The sequence below is a fragment of the Caretta caretta genome, chromosome 28, assembly GCF_965140235.1.
Source record: "Caretta caretta isolate rCarCar2 chromosome 28, rCarCar1.hap1, whole genome shotgun sequence".
Taxonomy (NCBI): Eukaryota; Metazoa; Chordata; order Testudines; family Cheloniidae; genus Caretta; species Caretta caretta.
In genome coordinates this window covers 3386164-3409959 of record NC_134233.1, presented here as the reverse complement: position 1 = coordinate 3409959, position 23796 = coordinate 3386164, and the positions used below count along the sequence as shown (strand labels likewise).

Here is a 23796-nt window from a genome sequence, read left to right as displayed (position 1 = left end):
TCAGCCCCTAACTGGGCAGGGGGTTAGTGGGTGCAGCTTGGGGGACCCCAGAGACATGGCTGCCTCTGGGGTGGGAGTTGGGGCCATGTCGGTCCCAGGAGATGGGAGAGACGGGGCGGGTGAGGGAATATCTTTTATTGGGCCAAATTGTCTCTCTCACCAACAGAAGTTGGTCCAATAAAAGCTAATACCTCACCCACCTCGTATCGACAGTGGGTGGCTGCCTCTGCATGGCGATGGGGTGCTCAGGCCCGGGACAGGCCCAGGCCGGGCTTCATTTGTAAGGAAAGAGGTGCTGGGGCTCATGCCATTTTTTTTTCCTCTCATAACTGACTCACCAAGCACCAGAGCGGCCGCGGCTCTGAACTGCCAGGCCCAGAGTGGCTCAGCCCTGGCAAGTCGTGGCACAAATTAAACACTGGATACAGGAGGGGACCAGAGAAGCAAGTGTACAATCCTTTCAGACTTTCCCACTTTCCCCTCTAGTTGTTTCAGATGGATATAAAATCCCACAGATCTTGCTTTTCTCTCTCTCTCTCTCTCTCTCATTATCAAATAGTTAATCTTCGACTCATTTTCCCACAAAATTTTCAAAGATTGATATAAAATACCCTCAAATTTTGCCCCTTTTTCTCTCAAGTTATCAATAACTATTTTAATATATCCTGAGATTTTCTCTGTCTCTAATTATAAAATATTAACATCAAAACTCCTCTCATTTTGCTCTTTTCTTCAAATTCTGGAATATGGATATAACAGCCTTGCAAACTATGTTCCTTGCTGTCTCTTTATTAAAAATTGAGAAAAAATTAACTGAAAAATTACCTCTATTCATTATTGACTATTGATATAAAATCTTTCCCACTTTCCTCGTTTGCAAACATTGATCCAACATTCCTCAGATTTCCACCTTTCTCCCTTTAGTGACTGAACTAAAGTCAAGTCTCAAGAGTTTGCCTTTTCCAGGTAATTATCAAATGTCAATTACAAACCCTCGCAGCTCAGGGGCTGTTCCCTTCCTCTTTTCTTTACAGCAACTTCTCCTTTTGTGGAGGGAACCGGCTGCCCTGAGTCCACAGTGGAGGTTACAGGGAGTTATATCCCAAATGATCAACTTTCCCCTGTCGGTGGGGACTCATTCCTTTCCCCCTTTATCGCCATTCAAGTGTTTGCTGAAGAAAGAGGCTTGCCCCATATTTAGTAGGTAGCAAAGCCAGAGCCCTCCCCCAGCTTTGGGGCATCAGTGGCTTCCTGCTGCTAACAAGGCAGTTGGCTGGACAATTTTCTATTCCCCATGGGGCAGGGGATGAGGGGCTCACTCCCCCCAGTGCTCAATGTGTAAATGTAAGGGGACTGTTGCCCCCTTACTAACATTCAGTGCAGGGTGTTTTAGTTGCTAGCCCCCAGTACTCAAAGGGGAAGGGTTGATGGGGAATCAGGACCCTGAGACTGACAGCCCCCAGGAACAATGGGGAGAGGCCAATGCTCCAGGCCAGCCTGAATGACAGGGCGGGCAGGCTAATCAGAGAGTCTGGAGGCCAGGGAGGTCCCATCCTCCCTGTGAGCTGGAATTGCCTGGGTCAGACAGAGTGGGGCCGAGCTAAGGAGAGAGCAGGGGCCCGAGCTGAGCTGCGGGGCAGAGCTGGGCCAAAGCCAGAGAGAGCAGAAAAGCAGCTCAGAGAGAGCAGCCCCTGTCCGGGGAGCAGAGCTGCAGCCCCAAAGCCAGAGGCACAGCCCAGAGGGAGCAGACTTGCCCTGGGAGCAGAGCTGCAGCAACCGGAGCCAGAGGGGCCAGAGAAGCAGCCCAGGGAGCTGGAGGCCGAGCAGCAGAGACCGAGTGGTGGGGCTGGGGCTGGGGCTGGAGCAGTCCGGAGCTGGGTGCGGTGAGCAGCTGGGGGGACCGAGGGGGACCCTGGGCAGCGGGCCCAGCACAGGGAGACGCCTCAGCCAAGGGGCTCTGCAGGCCAGGCTTGGATCATAACCCTGACAGGGCGGGGGCGACACTGGGAAGAAGGGTCCTGCCACTTAGAGCCTGAGAGCGTGTGGCCACCGCCAGAGCAAGTGTCCAACCCGCAGCATCCCTGCAGCACGGCCAGGGCTGGAGAAGGGGCCTGGGACTTACAAGGAACAGACTGTGAACGGCCCTGACGTTCCAGAGACACTGTTTGTGATGCTCCCTGCCACAGAGCAGGGTGATGTGTTTCCTTTAACCTTTCCCATTTCCCCTTATCCTTTTTCAAATTAATTGTTGATTAAATAACTTGCATTTGCTTTAACTTGTACGTAATGGTCAGTGGGTCAGAGAAGTGCCCAGTGCAGAGAGAGTACCCCGGAATGGGGACACCCTAGCCCCTGTCCTAGGTGACCACAGCAGGGTTGGGGGTCGAGCCCCCCAGGAATCCTGGGCCCAGCCTTGTTGGGGTTACGAGGACTCTGCCAGACAAGAGAGGGGAAGGGGAGTCCTCAAGGGCAGGGAGGCCACTGGGTAAAGGAAGTGGGAGCAAGGACTCAGATCCTTTCGCTAGCCCACTTCACCGGGGTCGTGCAGAAGCCAGGAAAGTTCCCCACAAGAGCAGGACTATTCCCCCGCTTACATAATCGAGGTCTGGGAATCACCATACTACTGTATTAACCCCTCACATTCCCATCCCCGATTTCGCCAGGAGTAGTCAAACACCCCATGACAGACACTTCCATGAGGGTGTGAGGCAGCAGGGAGGGGGGAGTGTTGACCTGGGAATGTGGCTGGGGAGTTTCACTGGGGATGGGAGACCTGCGAGTCTGTCACCTGAGCCAGGAGGGGGCGGGGGAGGTGACACCTCTGCCCTGGAAACTGGACAAAGGCTGCAGGAGGGAGCCTGCTGGGGGCGGGTGTTGGTTTCAGTTTGGTGTGGGTGGTGGAACGCAGGGAACCCCAGGGCTGGGGTCTGAGCTCCCTGCCCCCCAGAAGGACTTGACTGAGGGGTCCTGGTTGTACCCACAAGCTCAGTTTTAGACTGTGTTCCTGTTGTCCAATAAACCTTCCGCTTTACTGGCTGGCTGAGAGTCACGGTGAATCCCAGGAAGAGGGGTACAGGCCCCAGACTCCCCCAAACTCCATGACAGAGGGGTTATGTCATCCAGTGTTGAGATGTAGCCACCTCTGGGGTGGGTCCCTGGTGACTGCTATTTGCCAGTGACAGGGCATGGAAATTGCCCCTCCATGCCTTACATTCTCCTGTTAAAGAAGCATCCCCCAGAGCTCCCTCTGGCTGTGTGACTGCCCCGGCAGTGGGTGCTGGTAACTTCCTGTCCATTTACCAAATACAGAAACAAACCCATCACTGATTTTCCTTCTCTTCCCCTTCTCAAAACTGCAGGAAGTGTGAAGACAGACACCTGTGTCCATCTGGGATCAGTGGTGCCCAGGGTCAGAGCAGCCTCCTGCAAATCGAAGTCGTGTTTATTTTGCTGTAGAAAAAAAAGGTAAGAGAAAAATGATTCTGAAATAGCAAACCGCCTTCACGCATGGCTGTCTCACCTAAAGGCCCATCCCCTGACAGTCAGCTAGGCAGGCAGACCTTCTTCAGACACCCCAGCAGGGTCCCTGTGTCTACGTGTCTTTCCCCCAACCAATTACCTGAATAGCCACCTCCCTGTCTTGAGGGAGTGCCTTTTTAAGCTGCCCAGTTCTTTTGACCGTCTGGGCCCCAGGCCCTGGCCCGGCTCATCAGACTGAATACTGGAGTGTGTCAGGAGAATATTCAAAGCTAAGAGTTTGGGTGTTGTCTCCTTACAGCCAGAGGTGAAAGTAAGCCGGACTGGACCGGCTTCCCCAGGCCAGCGATTTAAAGGGCCCGGCGCTCCCTGCAGTAGCCGGAGCCCCGGGCCCTTTAAATCGCTGCCTGAGCCCCGCTGCCGGAGCCCTGGGGTAGTCGCGGCAGGGCTCCAGCGGTGATTTAAAGGGCCTGGGGCTCCCAGCCACCGTCACCAGAGTGGAGCCCTGGACCCTTTAAATCACCGCTGGAGCCCCGGGCTGCTGCCGTTATCGGGGGGCTCTGGCAGCAGGGCTCGGGCAGCAATTTAAAGGGCCTGGGGCTCCAGCCGCCTCTGCAGTTGGTAGCTCCAGGGGTGATTTAAAAGGCCCGGGTATTTAAAGGCCCAGCCTCTTCTGGCTGAGGCCATGCCTATTCCGGTTGAGGGCATGCCCCCTGCTCAGGAATTAAGTTTCACCCCGCTTACAGCCCCCTATTAAACTAAACCAAATCAATCATACCATCATCACCCCAAGAGTCCAGACAACACACAGCATTCATCCGTATTACAGAGCAGGGGCAACTCCATCTCAGGGGGGCTGGAGAAACGGGACTAAGGGGAGGTGTGGGGTGGAGTCAGTGGGACATAGGAGAGGGGAGTTGGGCAGGGGGGATCAGGATTGGTGGAGGAATCCCACCCAGTTTACACACAATCCTTGCTGAGGCCCTGCTGGTTTGTAGCCGGCACTCCGTCCATATTGCATTCCACTTTCACGTTATTCTATATATTTTCCCCAAATATTATTATTTTCACTCCTCTTCTCTCTCCCTGACTCAGCGCCTGCCCCGGCCCTGTACAGGGAGATGTCAGCAAACCGGTAAAGTGTCTGAAACCACTATGGCTTATTGCTAAAAACAGCCAAGTGAGCAGGCCGTAAAGTGGCCATGTAGCAAACTCAGCTTGACCAAGGCAGGAGGGGAGGAGGTTTTCAGTGCCATAGAAAGGGCAGCTTGGCTCCGCGTCCTTCCTGATAAGAATTGTGTTGAAGTTGCTGATACATGCATTTTAGAAGAGCAGGATGTGGCCCAGGAATCTCTATTGGGGCCTCAAGGCTGCAAACTCTGGAAAACCCACACCTGGTTAATTGATAATCAGAAGGAGCCTCTTGCTTGACCATTGGAACTGCTTGCTTCACAAGTTTTCTTTAAGGGACATGTCATTCTATTACTAATGTATAAATAAGGGGGGGAAAGTTTGAGGTAGGGGGACTCTTCGGGACGGGACTCTCCCTCTGGATGAAGCTTGTGTCCCCACCGGTAGACAGGCTGCCGCTGTGCCCCTCGAGACCCACACTCAGCTTCGGTAATTATCAAGGGTTGGGGGTGTTGTACTAACCTGTTGTGGACGTGTGTAAGTGCTTGAGACTAAGTAAAGTGTAGCTTTAAGTGAAAGCACTCTTGTGTTGTCCTGTTTGTGCCAGCCATCTATTGGTCGGACGGCCGTGTCTCCCCTGGTTTATTTCCTGACGCCACCTCGCACAGAGTAAAAGTTACCAAGGAGGCCACCTCGGTGCATAACAATGCTGGAATCTGGATTCCTCCCTGGGGAGCACATCCTTTATCTGTCCTTCCTGAACAGCCCCCGTCCTTGGATTACTCTCTGCTGGGAAGAGGAGGGGGGGAAGCAGTTTCTGAGGATTCATTTACCACCATATTTTGTGTTTAGTCATAGATTTCAAAGGCAGACGAGATTGCTATGAACATCTGGTCTGACCTGCTGCATCACAGAATCCTGAAAATTTTACCCAGGGACTCCTACATCCACCTCAACACCTTATGGTTGAACTAGGATGGTTCATTCAGAAAGTCATCATGTTGGGATGAAAAAAACTTGAAATGACAGTCGGAAAACTGGCCCATATTTAAAGTTTAAATTTGGTCATTTCTACCTCTCAATGTAAGGGGACTGTTGGCCCCTTACTAAAACTTAGTGGTTTTTGGTTTGCCCTCTCGCAGTACCAAAAGAACATAAGAACGGCCCTACTGGGTCAGACCAAAGGTCCATCTAGCCCAGTGTCCTGTCATCTGACAGTGGCCAATGCCAGGTGCCCCAGAGGGAATCAACAGAACAGGTCATCATCCAGTGATCCATCCCCTGTCACCCATTCCCAGCTTCTGGCAAACAGAGGCTAGGGATACCATTCCTGCCCATCCTGGCTAATAGCCATTGATGGACCTGTCCTCCATAAACGTATCTAGTTCTTTTTTGAACCCTGTTACAGTTTTCGCCTTCACAACATCCTCTGGCAAGGAGTTCCCCAGGTTGACTGTGCGTTGTGTGAAGAAACACTTCCTTTTGTTTGTTTTAAACCTGCTGCCTATTAATTTCATTGGGTGACCCCTAGTTCTTGTGTTATGAGAAGGAGTAAACAACATTTCCTTATTTACTTTCTCCACACCAGTCATGATTTTATAGACCTCTATCATATTTCCCCTTAGCCGTCTCTTTTCCAAGCTGAAAAGTCCCAATCTTATTAATCTCTCCTCATATGGAAGCTGTTCCATACCCCTAATAATTTTTGTTGACCTTTTCAGAACCTTGTCCAATTCCAACATATCTTTTTCAAAGAAAGGGGACGATTCGATGGGAAACCAGGACTCTGAGACCGACAGTCCTCAAAGGCTATGGGGAGAGGTCAGTGCTCAAGGTCAGCCTGATTGACAGGGCGGGCAGGCTAATGAGGGAGTCAGGAGGCTGGGGGGGTCCCATCCTCCGTGTGAGCTGGAGTTTCCTGGCCCGGAGCAGGGCTGAGTTAAGGAGGGAGCAGGAGCCTGAGCTGAGCTGGGGCGCAGAGCCAGAGGAGCAGCCCAGGGAGCTATGCTGGAGGCATAGCAGCAGCAGCAGGGCTGGGACTCGAGCTGGGCCTGGAGCAGTCCGGAGCCGGGTGCAGTGAGCAGCTGGGGAGGGCGAGGGGGACCCTGGGCAGATGGACCAGTGCAGGGAGATGCCCCAAGCCAAAGGCCTTGCAGGCCAGACTAGGGGGTGGATCGTAACCTAGATGTGGGGGCCGACCCTGGAAAGAAGGGTCCTGCCACCTGGAGCCTGAGGGCATCTGGCACAGCTGGGGCCTGAGAAGGAGCCTGGGATGTGGGCGGGACAGACTGTGAACTGTCCTGACATCCCAGAGACGCTGGTTGTGGTGTCCCTGTGCCACAGAGCGGGGTGACCGGTTTTCCTCTCACCTTTCCCATTTTGTCCTTATTTTTTAAATCGCTTGCTGGTTAATAAATTACGTTTGCTTGAACTGTATGTAATGATCAGTGGGTGCCCAGTGCAGAGAGAGCACCCTGGAGTGGGGACATCCTAGTCCTGTTCTAAGTGACCACAACAAGGTTGTGGGTTGAGCCCCCCAGGAATCCTGGGCCCAGCCTTGTTTGGGTTACAAGGACTCTGCCAGACAGGAGCGTGGAAGGGGAGCCCTCGAGGTCAGGCAGGCCTCTGGGTAAAGGGAGTGGGAGCAAGGACTCAGATCCTTTCGCTAGCCAGTTCCACCAGGGTAGTGTATAAGCCAGGAAAGTTCCCCACAATAGAGGGACCATTTCCCTGCTTACATAAGCTTAAAACTCAGCTCAGCACTCGCCATGAATTAAGCCCGGACCTGCTGGATGGGAGACAAGAATTCTCCCACTGAACCACAAGTGTGCAAAATATGAAAAAGGGACCTATGCATTTATGGCCCCTGCTCGCTACAAGGGCCCCACTCTGCTGCGGGGCACAGGGGTGTGGCTGACACTCCCGGGAGCTCTGTGCTCCTGGTCAGAATGCCATTATTTGGAAATGAATGAATGAATGATATGGGGATCAATGGGTTCTATTTACATGTTCCCTGTGTTTTTAAGGGTTTGGAGCAATGCACCCTAAAGGGCACGGAGCGGGGGAGCAGGGTGTGGTCCCAGATCAGTAATAGTTGTGCTCTGGTGAGACTGCGCAGCTGTGGTGTTTACATGCAGTGATAATGTTTAACAAACCCCCATTTTTAAAACCACCCACGTCTGAGAATGTAAGAGCAGTGCTCTGAGAAAAGGTGTGTCCATAATCTTCAAGAGACTAAATTCAACAGTATTCCCCTATAGGGAGTATAGCTCAGTGGTAGAGCATTTGACTGCAGATCAAGAGGTCCCTGGTTCAAATCCAGGTGCTCCCTAAGAAATTGTCTCTTTTAATGAACATACATCTCCAGTACGTGCACGAGTCCCACAGAACGGGGATGTGAAGTGAATTTAAACATTCAACATCTTTCCTGCATCCGATGAAGTGAGCTGTAGCTCATGAAAGCTTATGCTCAAATAAATTGGTTAGTCTCTAAGGTGCCTCAAGCCCTCCTTTTCTTTTTCCTGTTGAAATGTACAAACACCGAGCAAACGTGTCCATCAGCTGAAATCAATTCCAGTCCTCTGAGGCTCTAGTTTATGTTTTCATAGATTAAACAAAGGTATAATATGATGGACACTTGCAGGTCCGTGTTCTCCAGGGCTGTGCTTTGCAGAACAAGAACCACATGCACTTGGGGCTCAGGAGTCTGACGAGCAAAGACACCTTGGGCAGGCTGAAGTCACCAGCACCTTGGCTCCTTCGCACTCAGCCAGCAGCAGCTGGGCCCTCAGGACAAGGCACAAGAACAAGCCAGTGGCTCTGAGCAGGAAAAGAACCCCCAAGAAGCTGGTCAGAGCTGCCGGGATCCCCAGAAAGGCCACCATGCCCAGGGCTACGAAGAGCCCTAAGAAACTGGTGGCTGCAGCAGGGACCAGAACGGCAAAGAAAAGACCCCAAAAGGTCAAAGTTTGCCAAGCCTCAGAAGGTGGTCAAGAAGCCATCGCAAAGCAAGACAGGAGAGAGCCAGCCTAAAACCAACCCCAAAGCCAGGGCTCAGAAGGTGGCCCCTGAGAAAGGAGTGCAGAGATTTCCATGGGGAAGATTCCTGACCCCCCCCAGTGGCTCTTTTAAGAATCACCATGGACCTCCCAGAGAGCGCCAGGTCCCCGAGGAGAAACCACTCCAAGGAGAGTAAAGTTAATTGGTGACAGCAGGGAGTGTTTCTCTTCCAGAGGGGAAGTGCTGGGTTTTGTGAAACACCTCCCGGGTGAGTGATGCGCTGACAGGGCAGCTGCCCAGAGCTCCCACGTGAGTTCGTTCTCTTTCACAAGTGTGTCGCTGTCACTTCACCAGCTGTGCAATAGGCTGTGTGTGCATCTCCGCTTCGCCTAATCCCAGCTTTTAGCTGATTCCTGTGATGATAATTTCACAGTTACTCTGCCTCATTCTAGCATTCTGGACACATTCAGACACCCTTCAGAACTAAAAATGCCAAGAGAAAGTGGACATGTGGGTAGCTTAAATCATTCAGTTGAGTGTGTGTGTAAAAGGCACAACAAATTAATTTTTAACCACATCTTTCTTAACTTCTTTATCTATTATGTAGCACATCAATTGTACCAAGTGGCTTGCATTGCCCAGAACATATTTTAGAATTATTTAATTCACCCTTCCCGTTGCACGTAAAGGTGTTTGTTTCATTCTGTGAAGTGCGTTGGTAGCTCCAATGATTGTTAACTTTCTCTGTGTGTGGGAAGCACAACGCATTCATTTAGTGATGCTGAAAATGTTCCCTTCTCCCTCCAGCACTGCCGCAGGATCACCTGCCCTTTGTAAATTAATCTGCGCCTGTGTCTCTAGCAGGAAAATAATGTTTTTGTGGGGAAAAAACCCACATTTATTTAATAACAGGGACTGATACTGAATGGCCATACGATGGCACCACATCGGGAATGCAAAGCAACAGGCTCCTGGTTTGCACATTGATGGTGACAAGGGATTGAACTCGACTCCCTTCTGTTCACAGACACATTTGTTTATTTCTCTGGGAGCCAAACATAAGTTTAAATGAATTTCTAGGGCTGATGAAAGGGGGCTTTGGGATTGATGCAGCGTTTAGTGGTATAAATAGCACCATGGGCTGGACAGAGAATGGACATAGACACTGAGCTGCCTGGTAGCAAACCCTGGCTTCCCAGCTGCAGCTGGACCTGCTGCACATTTGGGTTTTTGGGTTTTGTGCCTGGCATGGGGCTGCTGGTAGAAGTGCTGATGCCATGAATGGCTGCACGGTGCTATGGCATGATGCCCACACACTCTATAGCAATGGAGGGGCCATTTGACCCCCAGCTGTGATGCAGGGAGAACAGGAGTTAGCATCAGATGCCTGTTTTCAGGCTGTAATCTGTGGGCATCCTGCTCAGTGGGAGGGATCCTGACAGCTCAGACTCAGGGCTGGAAGAGGCCCCTGATTTAGGGGGTGGCTACAGGGTCTCCAACGCTCTGATGTCTCAGACAATCTGTCTCTCCCAAAGCCTCAGGCCTGCGGCCCCAGGGAAGGCTCCTGCACTGCCTCTGCTCCTTCCATGTTCTGGAGAGCAGCAGCAGTCCAGGCCAGGGCTGAGCCATGGGGCATGAGGTGCTGGGTGGGTGGCAGAGGCTTCAGGAGACCAGACCTGGGGCAGATTCTGTGCTCAGAGAAAGGAGCTGAATGGGAAATGAAGATCAGGCCTCTGGTACCAGCACCTTCATTGTTCCTAGCAACCGCCCCGCTACTCAGTTGGAGTAACAGGTCACCAGGAGTGGATCTTATCACCCAAGAGTTCTGAAGGACCTCAGAAACGTGAAATTGTAGGACTGCGACCTGTGCTTTGGAACCTACCATTTAAATCAGTGACTGGAGGGTAGCTAATGTGACGCCTGTTTTTCAAAAGGGCTCCAAGGGTGACCTCGACAATAACAGGCCAGTAAACCTGACTTCAGTACCGACTTCTGTAAAGAACAGAATTGTCCCATGGTCTGCTCACACACAGCATGTAAGTCAGCCCATTATACTATCTGAGTGCTATGGCCAGACACTCTGAATCACACTGCAGGGCGACACAGTCCCAGACTTTCCCCCAGAAATGTGTGTCTTCTACTGCCTAACACTCTGCTGGATAATACACGCTCATAGAAAGTCCATCATTAATTAATATAAAATGATGTGCACAATCCCACATGGAGTTTTCCAAACACTTCAGTCCAAACACACTGGTCTAGATAAAGCAATAAAACAAGTGGATTAACTACAGAAAGACAGATTTTAAGTGATTAAAAGTAATGAGGGGTAAAAGTCTGAGTTGGTTACAAAGAAATAAAAGTAAAACACAGCTAACACCTAACTCATGTCAAAGTTTGACTCAGACTCACAATTTATCAGACCACTCTGTTTTATTAGCAAAGCTGCTCTGCTAATGCATTTAGAAGTGAGCCCCCCGAGTGGGGCTTGTGTCTTTTAATTTATACAGTTTTTTGGAGAACAAGTTACAGAGAAGTTACAGACAAAAGAAGAAAAAGATTTTAGTCACCACCCTTCGAGATCCCTGAGACCAGTCACGTATCTTCAATTACCTGCCACCCTTAACAATCTCTTTTAACAGCTTCCAGTTAACTAATTGCCCTTCACACCTTCCATTCTGATGCCTGCTTCTTAGACGTGCTGGCTCTATCTTAATTGCTTCTCCATTCAAAAGCTAACTGTCCCTACGTGTGCTCCCTCAGATACTTTGTAACATGTTTTGGCATGCCCTCTCATATACAATGTATCCAGCATGTCCCGTTATACAATGTTATACTTCCACATTCAACAAATGGAGTGAACTACAGTCAAAGTCTCTGGCTATGTCTATACTGTGCACCTTACAACGGCGCAGCTGTGCCGCTACGAGCCTGTTTGGGCAGGAACTTCAAGCTGCTTCTTTGACGAGATGCAGATTTTTGCCCATACCCTCTTTTCTGCTGATGAATGGCCACTTCTTCAGGTCATCTTGTTTTCACCTGGCTGGGGCATTGGCTAGCCTTTTGTCTCTGGACAACTGTTTGCGACCTTCCTTCAAAATTGTCTTAGTCATATCATGCAGTAGAATCTTATAACTTCACATATAACATTGCCAGACATATTTTATCAGGACATAATGATCAGCAAATTATGAGCTTTTAAATGATATCTTACAAGGCATACTTTGCACAAACTTTGACATTGTCCAGTAAAAGGATTAATAGACTGTCACACACACTCCCTGGGGTCACCTCAGGCCCAGTAACTGCTCCTGTCCCCACCTACCAGTGACATCTCCCAGCGGTGACTCCCTCCCAGCCCAGCATGCGGGGAGCAGTTAGATGGCTGGAGTGGAGGGGAAAACCTGCTCCTTTGGCCCTCGCAGATGGGAGTTGGGGATCAGTCACATCTGGGTCCAGAGTCACCATTGCTGTGGCAAGAGGCACAGACTTGGGGTTGGGAAGTGAAGCAGAGCCCTGGGCAGGGGCTGGTCATGTCTTAGTTGCCCCAGCAGTCCTGCTCTGGCGGTGATAATCCCAGGCCCAGAGCAGCTGCTGCTGTGCAGAGAGCCCTATAGCTGCTCCTGCCTGGTTCAGGGGAGGAGCCCGGCTCTGGGCCACAGTGTCCAGCCCCTGCCATCACTGGGGGTGTGTCTATACTATGGGGTTATGCCAACATAGCTACGGTACCATAGCTATAGGCCCTGGAGTGTAGACTTGGCCCTAGTGTTTTTCACAGAAGCTTTATTCCCTAGGGAGAGACCCAGGCTTGGCGGCTGCATTCACTTCATCTACCCCCAAAAGAGCTGAGGCTGGAGATGCTCCCCAGGCCCTTTCCCATCTTTCAGTCAGTCTGGGACTGGGAACCTGTCTGGGCTCAGAGCTGACAGGCTGCCTCCCACCCATCTGTCCTGCCGTGTGGCAGTGAGTCATTTTGCTCGCAGAAGTAGCACCATGGAGAGCATCTCTCAGCAGATGCATTGGTGGTATAGTGGTGAGCATAGCTGCCTTCCAAGCAGTTGACCCGGGTTCGATTCCCGGCCAATGCAGGGATGTGTTTTGCCCTTGTCTGGAATTGGCTTCATTTCAGTCACATTGTCTTCGAATCACATGGTCAACGCAATTGTCAGAGAATTTATGTCCCAAATCCCAGCAGGTCGTTAAACGGGGGGTGGGGGCAGGACTATACGGTGAGCTGTAGGAATCGCCATCGTGTACTATGAGAAAGTCAGAAACGCTGGAACGTGCATCAGGGTGGGGGTCGGGGTCCCCCGGGTGGTTAGATGTTCTCCCTGTGTGCTGCCCCAGCTCTGCGCAGACAGCCGGCACTGCAGACCTCCAGCGAACCGCCCAATGACCACAAGATCCGTTAAGGTGCGAAGGCACCAGGCCATGTTTATTGTCAACAAAACACAGGACTAGTATCCCGCATACTCTACTGGACCCCAAGATGTGTGCCCAGCTCAGTGGACAGTGGGACTTTCCATTCCTCCCTAGGGTAGACAAAGACACTCCCTCTGACATACATCTTTATACCCTGATGCAAACAAGTTATGTACTGCCCCTCTGACACAGTTAGTTACTGCCCCCTGACGTGGCTAGTTATCACCCATCACCTTGTACATGTTGGGTCGATCAAAACATCTCCATGACGTACTGTCATCCTGACCTTATCTTTGAGAAGGGGTCAGTGTGGTCCCGTTATCCTTGGGGAATGTTTTTGTACCATCCTTGATATCGGGATGTTCTGGTACCACTTGATAGCGGGATGTGTTTGCGTGAGCGCTCTGTGCCTAGCACTTCTTAGGAACATGTATTTCTGCAATATCAGCCCTGTTCCTGCCGGATTCTGTGAGCAGGGCCTGCCTCTCGCCCACAGCTTGTCTTTGATTTCTATCAGTAAAGCTTTGACACTACTTTAGTCCAGGCCTCAGGCCTCAGGCCTCATACCAGGCCCCTGATACAAGGGCTTCTGTCTCAGGCTCTCTTCCTACTACACAGGAGAGTCTGTCTTTTGCTGGCGCACAGGGAGAGGTTTTGCCGTTTCATTGTGATCAAGTGAAAAACTCCCCATCTTGCCCCCCTGCTGCTGCCCCAGCTCAGACCCCACTGATACCCCCCAACATGGGACCCACAGCCTCCCTGCTGGCAAAGCCTCCTATAAATGAGAGACAAACTCCCCAGTCTCACCCTTCTCCCAGCTGAAACCACCCTGCAGAGCCCAGAGCAACCCCCTCCCGGCTGGATCTCCTGGCAGTCACAGTACCCCGTCATCCCTGTGGTGCAGGGGCAGCTGCCAGTTCCTACCTCATCAGTACAGTGGTGACTATCCCCACCTGTCACATGGGGGTCTGGGGCATGAGTCCCTGATTGGAGAGCTGTGATTTTGACACTAACTCAGACCCTCTTGCTGATCAGCTCTGAGCCAGTGTCACCTTTGGGTGGCCTAGAGTTTATGTCATGGCCCTTCTCTGGTGCGTAAAGAAAACCCAGAGAAAAACACCTGGAGACCCAGCATGTAGTTTCTAAGGTTTTTCAGCCAGGATAGCACAGGCTCAACCTCCCCACATTCAAGTCCCCAAAAGAGCAAAAGGAATAAACTTAATTCTTAAGTGCCAGCTTTATAAAATCTTACGCTAATGAAACATGAATAATAAACCACTGTAATGTAATTTCTACAACACCAAGTGGCTACTTTATAATCCACCTACATTATCTTCACAGTTATACGTAAACATCAGTACAGAAAACTTCAATCCAAACAGGTCAGTCCCCACAGAAACATAGTGAGAAGAAACTCAGAGTTCCCCCAAACCTTAGGTGGAGTTCATGTGAGTCTCAGAGTCTTTGATCACCAAATCTATACAGTCTGATGAGTCAAAAGCAACATCTTCCCTCCCAATCTTGCTTGGAGAAATCTTCAGTTGGAATCTATGCAAACTTTTCCTCCTCCGAAATCACTAGTTAGCTAGTCAGCTAACCAATTAACCAAACATGCCATTAACTAGATCGATTTTTTTTTAAAAAAGCCTGTGTGATAGGGCAAGGCCAGATGGCTATAGAAAAGTAGTGGGAGGTAGATATATTAGCTCCAGGCTAAACAAACCCCTGGTACCAGGATAAGTGAAATGACACTGCTCCAGGTGAGTTAAGACACCTGTGGCCAATTAAGAACTTTCCAGAAGGCAGGGAGGAGGCTAGGTTGATTGGGACACCTGAAGCCAATCAGGGGCTGGCTGAAACTTGTTAAAAGCCTCCCAGTCAGTTAGGTGGGTGTGCATGTCAGGAGCTGTGGGAGGAAGTTGTGCTGTTGGAGAGGCTGAGTAGTACACACCATATCAGGCACAAGGAAGGAGGCCCTGAGGTAAGGGTGAAGTGGAGCTTGAGGAAGTGAGGGCTGCTGTGGGGGAAGTAGCCCAGGGAATTGTACATGTCATGTTTCTAAAAGGTCAACTGCCATAGCTGATACTAATAGGGTCCCTGGGCTGGAGCCCAGAGTAGAGGGTGGGCCCGGGCTCCCCCCCTTTTGCCCCCGATTAATCACTGAGACTGGGAGACAACAGAGATTGTGTGTCACGGAGTCCCTGGGCGATGCTCTAGAACTGCTCCCTACGAAGCCACAAAGGACTCTGGGGAAGTCTCCTTTCTGTGAGCAGCCTGTCTGCAGGACACACAGCTCACACAGCTTCCACCTTCCTGGGTCTGACCTCAGAGCATGCAGCGTCCTCTGCCCCTCCGTGCGCTTCCCACAGCGAGTCCACCCAGGCGGGGTCCTGGGGAAGCCAGAGCATCCTGCACCCCAACTTCGCAGTCAGACGTGACTCTCAGCCAGCCAGTAAAACAGAGGTTTATTAGACGACAGGAACATGGTCTAAAACAGAGCTTGTAGGTGCAGAGAACTGGACCCCTCAGCTGGGTCCATTTTGGGGGGCAGTGAGCCAGACAACCACGTCTGCCCTTCACTCCATGTCTCCAGCCAGCCCCAAACTGAAACTCCCTCCAGCCCCACCCTGCTCTAGGCTTTGTCCCTTTTCCGGGCCAGGAGGTCACCTGATTCCTTTGTTCTCCAACCCTTTAGCTCTCACCTTGCAGGGGGGAAGGGCCCAGGCCATCAGTTGCCAGGAAACAGGGTGTCGGCCATTCTCTGTGTCCAGACCCCTGCACACACCTGCCCTCTAGGGCTCTGCAACGATCATACACCCTTACCCCAGCATCTAGATACTTAAGAACTCCATAGGGGAAACTGAGGCACCCCCACACTATTCAGATGAAACATTAAGAACAGTCCCACTTTGTCCCACTGTGCAAGGAAGGATAACTTCTCCTCACCTCCCTCGCTGGCTTATGATGAAAATGGCTCAGCAGACTGTGACCCTTGTCTCTAGAGAGAGAAGGGTTACATGGAGGGACACAGTGAGCCTCTGAGGCTAGCGAAATCTGCCAGGAAATGCGGGACCCACGGAGGCAAGGACAGAGCTTTGTCACACCTGATACAAGACAAATACAAAACTGAGAATAGCAAATAAATGAGTCTTTCCCCATTACCACACGTAAGAGAAAAATAGGGGAATCACAGTGGGGATGCAGTGCAAGGTGCTGGGGCTGCTGGAGGGGGCACCTGCGGCAGGGGTACTCACTGGAAGTGTCACTCCCTGTCCCAGTGGCAGGGGCTGGTGCAAGCAGAGGATGCAGCAACAGCCATCCCTGCAGAACCCCCCTCCGCAGGGCTGGGAGCAGGGCCTGGATGGGTGGGATCTGATAGCTGCATATGCAGGGGAATGGACCAATCGGGAACTGGACCTATCAGGGCTCTTTCTGAGCTACATCTGCTTTGTGAAAACCCAGACATTAACTCTTATTGACAATGTCTGGGAAAACCTGGAGGTCTGATAACCCTACCCAGGAGACTCCAGCATGTGATGAAAGGCAGCTCCAGGCCTTTTCTCCCTTCCTGGGGATCAAGGTCACTTTGTTACAGAGAAAAGGAGTACTTGTGGCACCTTAGAGACTAACCAATTTATTTGAGCATAAGCTTTCGTGAGCTACAGCTCACTTCATCGGATGCATCCGATGAAGTGAGCTGTAGCTCACGAAAGCTTATGCTCAAATAAATTGGTTAGTCTCTAAGGTGCCACAAGTCCTCCTTTTCTTTTTGCGAATACAGACTAACACGGCTGTTACTCTAAAACCTTTGTTACAGAGAGATAAAGAAGCCTGAACCCTCCAGGTCTGACTTAATGTCCTGATTTCCCAATGTCTCCTTGGAAGAACCAAATGTCTCCTTAGTCCCAGGTGAATGGGAGAATTCAGTTCTCCCGGGGAGCAGTTCTGAGTCCGTCACGCTCATTTCTTAGCTTACGGTGCCACCGTGTGGCTTTCATTTCCCTCCTCGATTTCATACAGAAACACAGTTTTCTTTGCACAAGTCACTGAATAGCAAAATCTCTCTGTGTCACTTCTCTGACCAGGGGCATTAAATTCCATTGGAACTTTCTCTCCTACAATGCAAATAGCAAATGGGACATGGCTACCTTCTGCCCTGAAAGTGGGATCATGACTCTCCTCTTTCTTCCTGCTGCTGTGGTTATTTCATGGAACATATGGGATGAAAGAAGAGGCTGACTTTACTCCAGGGTGGCAATCCCAGTTCCAAAGGAAAGCCTGGCCCTTGCTATGGAAATCCCTGGTGTGCTGGAGATATGACTGGGAAAGGCACTGTCTGAATGCCCAAGTTGGAGAACTGACAACTATCTACAGCAACGTCACTGACCCCCAACACCCTCTAATCATGCTCTGGACAGAAGGGAACTTGCAAGCCAAGAATCCTTGTTCTTCATAGAATCATAGAAGATCAGGGTCGGAAGGGACCTCAGGAGGTATCTAGTCCAATCCCCTGCTCAAAGCAGGACCACCACCAACTAATAGACACAGTGACGCTGCAAGGCAGCTGGGAATATCAATGGCTAGAAGTGACTTCCCAAGAGAACACAACTGCAGCGTAGTGAGAAAATTGGGTGTCAAGTTCTGGTGGCCAAGTTGCTAAGGCTCCCCTCTTAAAAAAATCCATTTGGGTCTCCCGAAACAGGTTTGAATCCCGCTGACTAAGGAGCATCCAAGTTATTGTTGCTGTGGTTTAGTGTCTGACCATCCGCCACCCCCCCCCCCCGCCCCCACCCCCCCCCCCGCCACTGGACCTGGGTCTACTCTCCCTCCCTAGAGACCCATGAGTATTTTGGTGTGTGCTCGGAAGGGTGAGAGTAAAACACCCACCACAAACACAGAGCTTGAAGTCCCCAAATTTAAAAGCTACAAAAGTCAATTCTTACTAGGCCAGGCAAAAATCAGGACACAGTAACCGATTCCGCTTGAGCAAAGCAGGGTCGGGGGTTGTTCAGTCCTTGGGAAAATGCGTCATTCATTGCTCTAAACAGCAGCAGCAGTGGCCGGGGAAGTGCGAACACAGAGAAATCATGTTGGTATTCTCACCCTTGGGATAGCTACAGAGCGGGAGCCGAGCATGTGACGCCCCCGGCAGCAGGCTTCTGTGCGTGGCGAATGATGATACTAAACTAGGAGGAGTGGTAGATACGCTGGAGGGCAGGGATAGGATACAGAGGGACCTAGACAAATTGGAGGATTGGGCCAAAAGAAATCTGATGAGGTTCAACAAGGACAAATGCAGAGTCCTGCATTTAGGACAGAAGAATCCCAGGCACCGCTACAGACTAGGGACCGAATGGCTCGGCAGCAGTTCTGCGGAAAAGGACCTAGGGGTTACAGTGGACGAGAAGCTGGCTGTGAGTCAGCAGTGTGCCCTTGTTGCCAAGAAGGCCAATGGCATTTTGGGATGTATAAGCAGGGGCATTGCCAGCAGATCGAGGGACGTGATCGTTCCCCTCTGCTCGACATTGGTGAGGCCTCATCCGGAGTACTGTGTCCAGTTTTGGGCCCCACTCTTCAAGAAGGATGTGGATAAATTGGAAAGAGTCCAGCAAAGGGCAACAAAGATGATTAGGGGACTGGAACACATGACTTATGAGGAGAGGCTGAGGGAACTGGGATTGTTTAGCCTGCAGAAGAGAAGAATGAGGGGGGATTTGGTAGCTGCTTTCAACTACCTGAGAGGTGGTTCCAAAGAGGATGGTTCTAGACTATTCTCAGTGGTAGAAGAGGACAGGACAAGGAGAAATGGTCTCAAGTTGCAGTGGGGAAGGTTTAGGTTGGATATTAGGAAAAACTTTTTCACTAGGAGGGTGGTGAAACACTGGAATGCGTTACCTAGGGAGGTGGTAGAATCTCCTTCCTTAGAAGTTTTTAAGGTCAGGCTTGACAAAGCCCTGGCTGGGATGATTTAATTGGGGATTTGTCCTGCTTTGAGCAGGGGGTTGGACTAGACACCTCCTGAGGTCCCTTCCAACCCTGATATTCTATGATTCTATGATGCGAGTAATTAGACTGCAAAGAGGGTTTCCTATGCTGGGTTGAACCTTGTGTTGGGGAGTGGGCTGTTTCGGCTGCCGTTTCTAATCTGCACAGTAAAGCATCCCCAGGGGTCACCAGTTGCTATTAAACAATCAGAAGGGGCCTCTCGCTTTGCCGTGGCCTGTACAGAATTAGTGGCATTAAAGCGCTGCCCAGGCTGGGGAAGGGGGTTGAGATGCTGGCCTGGGGAAAGCCCATGGGGCGCTACGCTGCGTGAAACCTACTGGGAGGGCCGTGTAGCTCGGTGGTGGGGTGCGAGCTCTGCCTACACTAGGCCCTGGATTTAATCCTTCGTGTCTCCAATGTCTTTTGTCCTGCCCAGCTGTGATGATCTACTAGTTACGGCATTGCACTCAATATCTAGTGGGGTTTCCCTGCACAAGCTCAATTCCTGTTCACTGCAGGAGGGACGCGCCAGTCTCATGGAAGGTCAGTGGGGTTTGTGCTCCTAAATCCCCTTGGCTCTATGGAGATTCCTGTGCCCAGTGCCTCTTGGGATGCCGGTTGATGATGGAGAAGGAGGAAAGGTTGCCAAAGCACAGGCTGAATGCCAAGAAAAAGGGGAGTAGTCAGTGGTGCTGGAACAGCTGTTAGTGTGGGGGTGCTGAGTTGCACCCCCCTTACTGCTGTCTGCACCCCTCACTGCCCCCTAAAGCTCGGGCTGGGAGCAGGGCCGTGGCTCCGGGACTGGGGGACACGGACAGGGGTAAGGTGGCCAAGGCTGGGGCCACAGCTGGGGGCAGGTGCAGGGCCAGGAGCGGAGCCCCAGGTCTGGGGGTGGGGGGGGCTGGGATCCCGCTCAAAACATGGGGGATGCGGCAGCACCCGCCGCACCCCTTCTTCCTGCACCTATGGGAGTCGTTCGGTGTTGGAGAGCGGAGCTGCAGGTGATGTTCACACTGCAGAGACACTGCCCCCTTGAGGGGACAGGAGGCAAGTGCAACGGGTTTGGGATGCTGCTGCAGATGGCGAGAAGAAATGCTGGGGTAACAGAAAGCTGAGACCGCATGAGGGGCAGGCGAATGGCAGCTCCACCCAGGGCCATGGTGCTCAGACTAGGGGTGCCGGAACAGGGGAGGCCAAGGGGCCAAGGCCCTCGCACTTTTCAAAGTGGACGGGCTTGGCCCATCCACTTTTTGCCACGGGCCCAGCCCCCTGGCCCCCACTTTTAGGAAGAATCCATGACCCTTGCCCTGGACTGTGCCGGGGAGAGAGCAAAGGCAAACAGGGACCCAGCCCCCTACGATGTCCCTCTGCTGGGAGAAAGCCCCAGGGATAAGTAGGAGCTGGGTCGGGAGTGGGGTGGAGGGTCCCTGGGGGCACAGAGGAGCTGAAGTCCCCCAGAGTTTGGGGAATTAGGCAATGCAGAGTGACAGGGCTTCACACCCTGCCCAGCTGGGGTGGAGGGAATCGGCATCTACTGGGGCCGGAGGGATGGAGCTGCATCGGCGGCCGAATGGGCGGCAGGTTGGGACCGAGGAACCTGGAGAACATTTAAATCTTGATCTTTCTTTGGTTGGTTGGTTGGTTTGGTTTCGCTTGCGGCGATAACACGTCTTTGCAAGATGCTAAAGCTTTATGAAACACAGCATGCACTCGCCGGCGCCAGAACCTAAGGACTGAAAAGCCCCATGATTCCTCTGGGTGCCTGGGCTCTGAAAAGGGATTTGGGTCCACTCACTTTATTGCTGTGGCCAGTAACATAGCCAGACAAAACCATTTCCCTCGTCATCCACTCCCAGCTTCTGGCAGCTAGAGGCTGAGGCCTCTCAGAGCATGGGTCTGCATTCCTGATCATCAATGGCTAATAGCCATCGATGGACCTATCCTGTATGACATTATCAAATTGTTTTCTGAAGCCAGTTATAGTTTTGGCCTTCACAACATCCCCTGGCAAGGAGTTCCACAGGTTGACTGTGCGTTGTGTGACATAGTTTCCCATAAAGGCTCATTTTCTCCTGGTGAGTGGTTATGAACTGGGTCCCATCCCCTCTGACTTGTGCAGATTATAGAATCTCTGGCTTTTCCTAAATGCTGTGGGGCAAGTTCCTGAGAAAGTGCAGGGGAAGAGAGAGCAGGAGGGGAACGGCAGAGAGAGTGAAGGAGAGAAATACCAAGGAAGGGGCAAGAAAGGGACTAGGAGCACAAAGAAACACTCAGTGGCTGAAGCCAAGAGGTTGTCCCAACTCAATCCTGCGCATCACAGGTGTTCAGCAAGAGGGGCAGTAGCAGGTTTCCTATGACATTGATGCCTGACTGGTTTTAATGGTTAATCCTTGCACTGATTGCCAGTTGATCCTGACTAATGAGCTGAGGGTAGTCAGGTTCTTGTCCCTGATTCAGGCTACACAGAACTAAAACCAATGCGTTTGCTTTCTTGTCGGGAACCTCCAGGGGTACGGCGAGGATGCTTGCACTGAGGGCAAAGCCAAGCCGTCGTGATTTTTACTAGAAACAGTAAAAGAGACAGAAAAGCTCCAAACCACAGGCCCAGACAGCAAGAATCCAGGATTGGGGATATTGGGAGTGTCATTCTTTGCATATGAACTTGGACTTACGTACTCACATCCTTCCTTGAGGACCTGGTGGTGAGAGACAAAGGACCAGCCCTGTCTCTGGCCTGCCCAATGAGTCCAACGGTCCAGGTTCCTCAGTGCCCAAGATTGATGGTAGATAACAACAGAGCTGAAGGGTCAGAGGATGCAAAGCAAACACCCTCAACACGGTGGTTTGCCCTATTATAGGGCCTGAACGCTGCCATGAATATTCATTCTCGTGCCCAGCCTTCCATGTCCAAATCTAACTTCCTCGCCCTCGTAAGACTGGGGTGCACCTATTTGATAGGTTAACCTATTAATACATATTAATGCCGTTTAACTCATTATCACCCACACCACCAGTTGCTCAGGCGAGTTGATGGTTTGATATTTGCCAACGATTCTATCCTAAAATGTCCAAGCCCAGGGTCACTTCAGTGTTCCTGCCTGGTACTGTTAGTTCCCAACTTCTGCTGTTGAGTAAGCTATTCCTAGGTCCCCTAAATCTAAGGGTAACTGCCAGGCCATTTATCTATGGCATGCCAAGGGTCACAGGCCTACAATACTTATGCTAATGTCTTACAGGATACAGGCCTGTAGGTGCCCTCTGTTCCTGTTGAATATAATAAAGAGTAAACTAGCCCTATAGGCTACAGCGTAATGGTCTGAACTTTAGTTCTAGCAATCTGAGTTCAACTATAGGTGGGATCCCAACATACCTGAGCTCTTTCTCTCCCCCCTTTCTATTATTATTTTGAAAGGTTTGGCTTAACCTCGTTCTTCTGCTTACCTAATTGTATTACAATTTTTGGTTTATTTTTATTTTTCCTTTACACCCTTTTGTTTACATCCTTATTTTTGTAACACAAGAGAATCTGCAGCACCAAAAATGGACACAAAACGTTATATTTCCACTTTCTCCCCATCGTGCTTGAGCACGAGACAAACACCTCCAGCAGCTGGAATTATAACACTGAAGACAAGTCTCAGAGGGGTAGCCGTGTTACTCTGTATCCACAAAAACAACAAGGAGTCCGGTGGTGCCTTAAAAATGAACAGATTTATTTGGGCATAAACTTTCGTGGGTAAAAAACGCACTTGGCTTGGCACAGGTGCCTGGTGAAGCCCTGCAAATCTGCGGACAATTTTTGCAGATTGTGGATACAAACTGTGTATCTGCACAGGGCTCTAGACACAAGGAAGACTCCTACGGCTTGCTCTATAGTTCCTTGCAACCCCCCACTGTGTCTTTAACGACCTGCTGGGGTTTGGGACAGAAATTCTTTGACAATTGCGTTGACCATGTTATTTGAAGACAATGTGACTGAAATGAAGCCAATTCCAGACAAGGACAAAACACAGCCTTGCATTGGCCGGGAATCGAACCTGGGTCAACTGCTTGGAAGGCAGCTATGCTCACCACTATACCACCAATGCATCTGGCAAAGGAGAGTTGCCCAGGTGTAGCAGGTACTAGCAAAATGACTCATTCCGGCAACTCTAGTGAGCAGGATGGATGGGAAGGAGGCAATCTGTCAGCTCTACGCCGAGACAGGTTCCCAGAGCGGCTGAAATATGGGGAGGGAGGTGCTACATCCCAGGGTAAGGTGGCACCAACCCCACCGCTCCTCTCAGAGAAGGGAAATGAAGACAAATCACCCCAATGACAAACCTTAGCTGAGACAGCTGCTTTTAAAGTCAAGGTTTGTGTTAGCTCGTGCTGCACACGCAAGGGTTTGTTGCTGCTGCGGATTCCAATCCTTGGGGTCTGCGGGGATGAGCCAGCTTGTCTTAAGGGTGTTCGTCTGCCACCTTCTCGGGGTGTTTGCTACACGCAGGCAGCTCCCGCTCCTGGGTCTCTCCCGGGGAAATAAAGTTTTTGTGCAAAATAACAAAACTTTTCACTGATGGCAGGGAAAGGAAAAGGCCACAGGAAAGCGCCAGGACATAAGGAATGTAACAACAGGATTCCTCTAGGCACAGTGACTCTGACAAGTGATTGATCTCCCCTCACTTGTATTTGAAGAGCTGTTTAGTTTTACCCATGGCAACCTACAAGGCTGACACAATTGTATCGATTGTGATGCTATGAAACAAGTGTTTAAAAATAGTCCGAACTTGAGCTGTCTGT

General features: G+C 51.0%; 1 long non-coding RNA gene and 3 other non-coding genes across 4 annotated transcripts; 3 read left to right on the top strand and 1 right to left on the bottom strand.

The window, feature by feature from the left end:
* The first annotated feature begins 4993 nt into the window (after positions 1-4993).
* On the top strand, positions 4994-9276 carry LOC142070373 (uncharacterized). Its single transcript, XR_012666331.1, has 3 exons — positions 4994-5097; positions 6330-6429; positions 8252-9276. It is a non-coding gene; the product is annotated as an uncharacterized LOC142070373 (long non-coding RNA).
* Positions 7868-7939, top strand: TRNAC-GCA (transfer RNA cysteine (anticodon GCA)). Its single transcript has one exon. It is a non-coding gene; the product is annotated as a tRNA-Cys (tRNA).
* Positions 9277-12623: 3347 nt separating the features above from the next.
* On the top strand, positions 12624-12695 carry TRNAG-UCC (transfer RNA glycine (anticodon UCC)). The gene has a single exon. It is a non-coding gene; the product is annotated as a tRNA-Gly (tRNA).
* Positions 12696-23030: 10335 nt separating this feature from the next.
* On the bottom strand, positions 23031-23102 carry TRNAG-UCC (transfer RNA glycine (anticodon UCC)). The gene has a single exon. It is a non-coding gene; the product is annotated as a tRNA-Gly (tRNA).
* Positions 23103-23796: the final 694 nt, after the last annotated feature.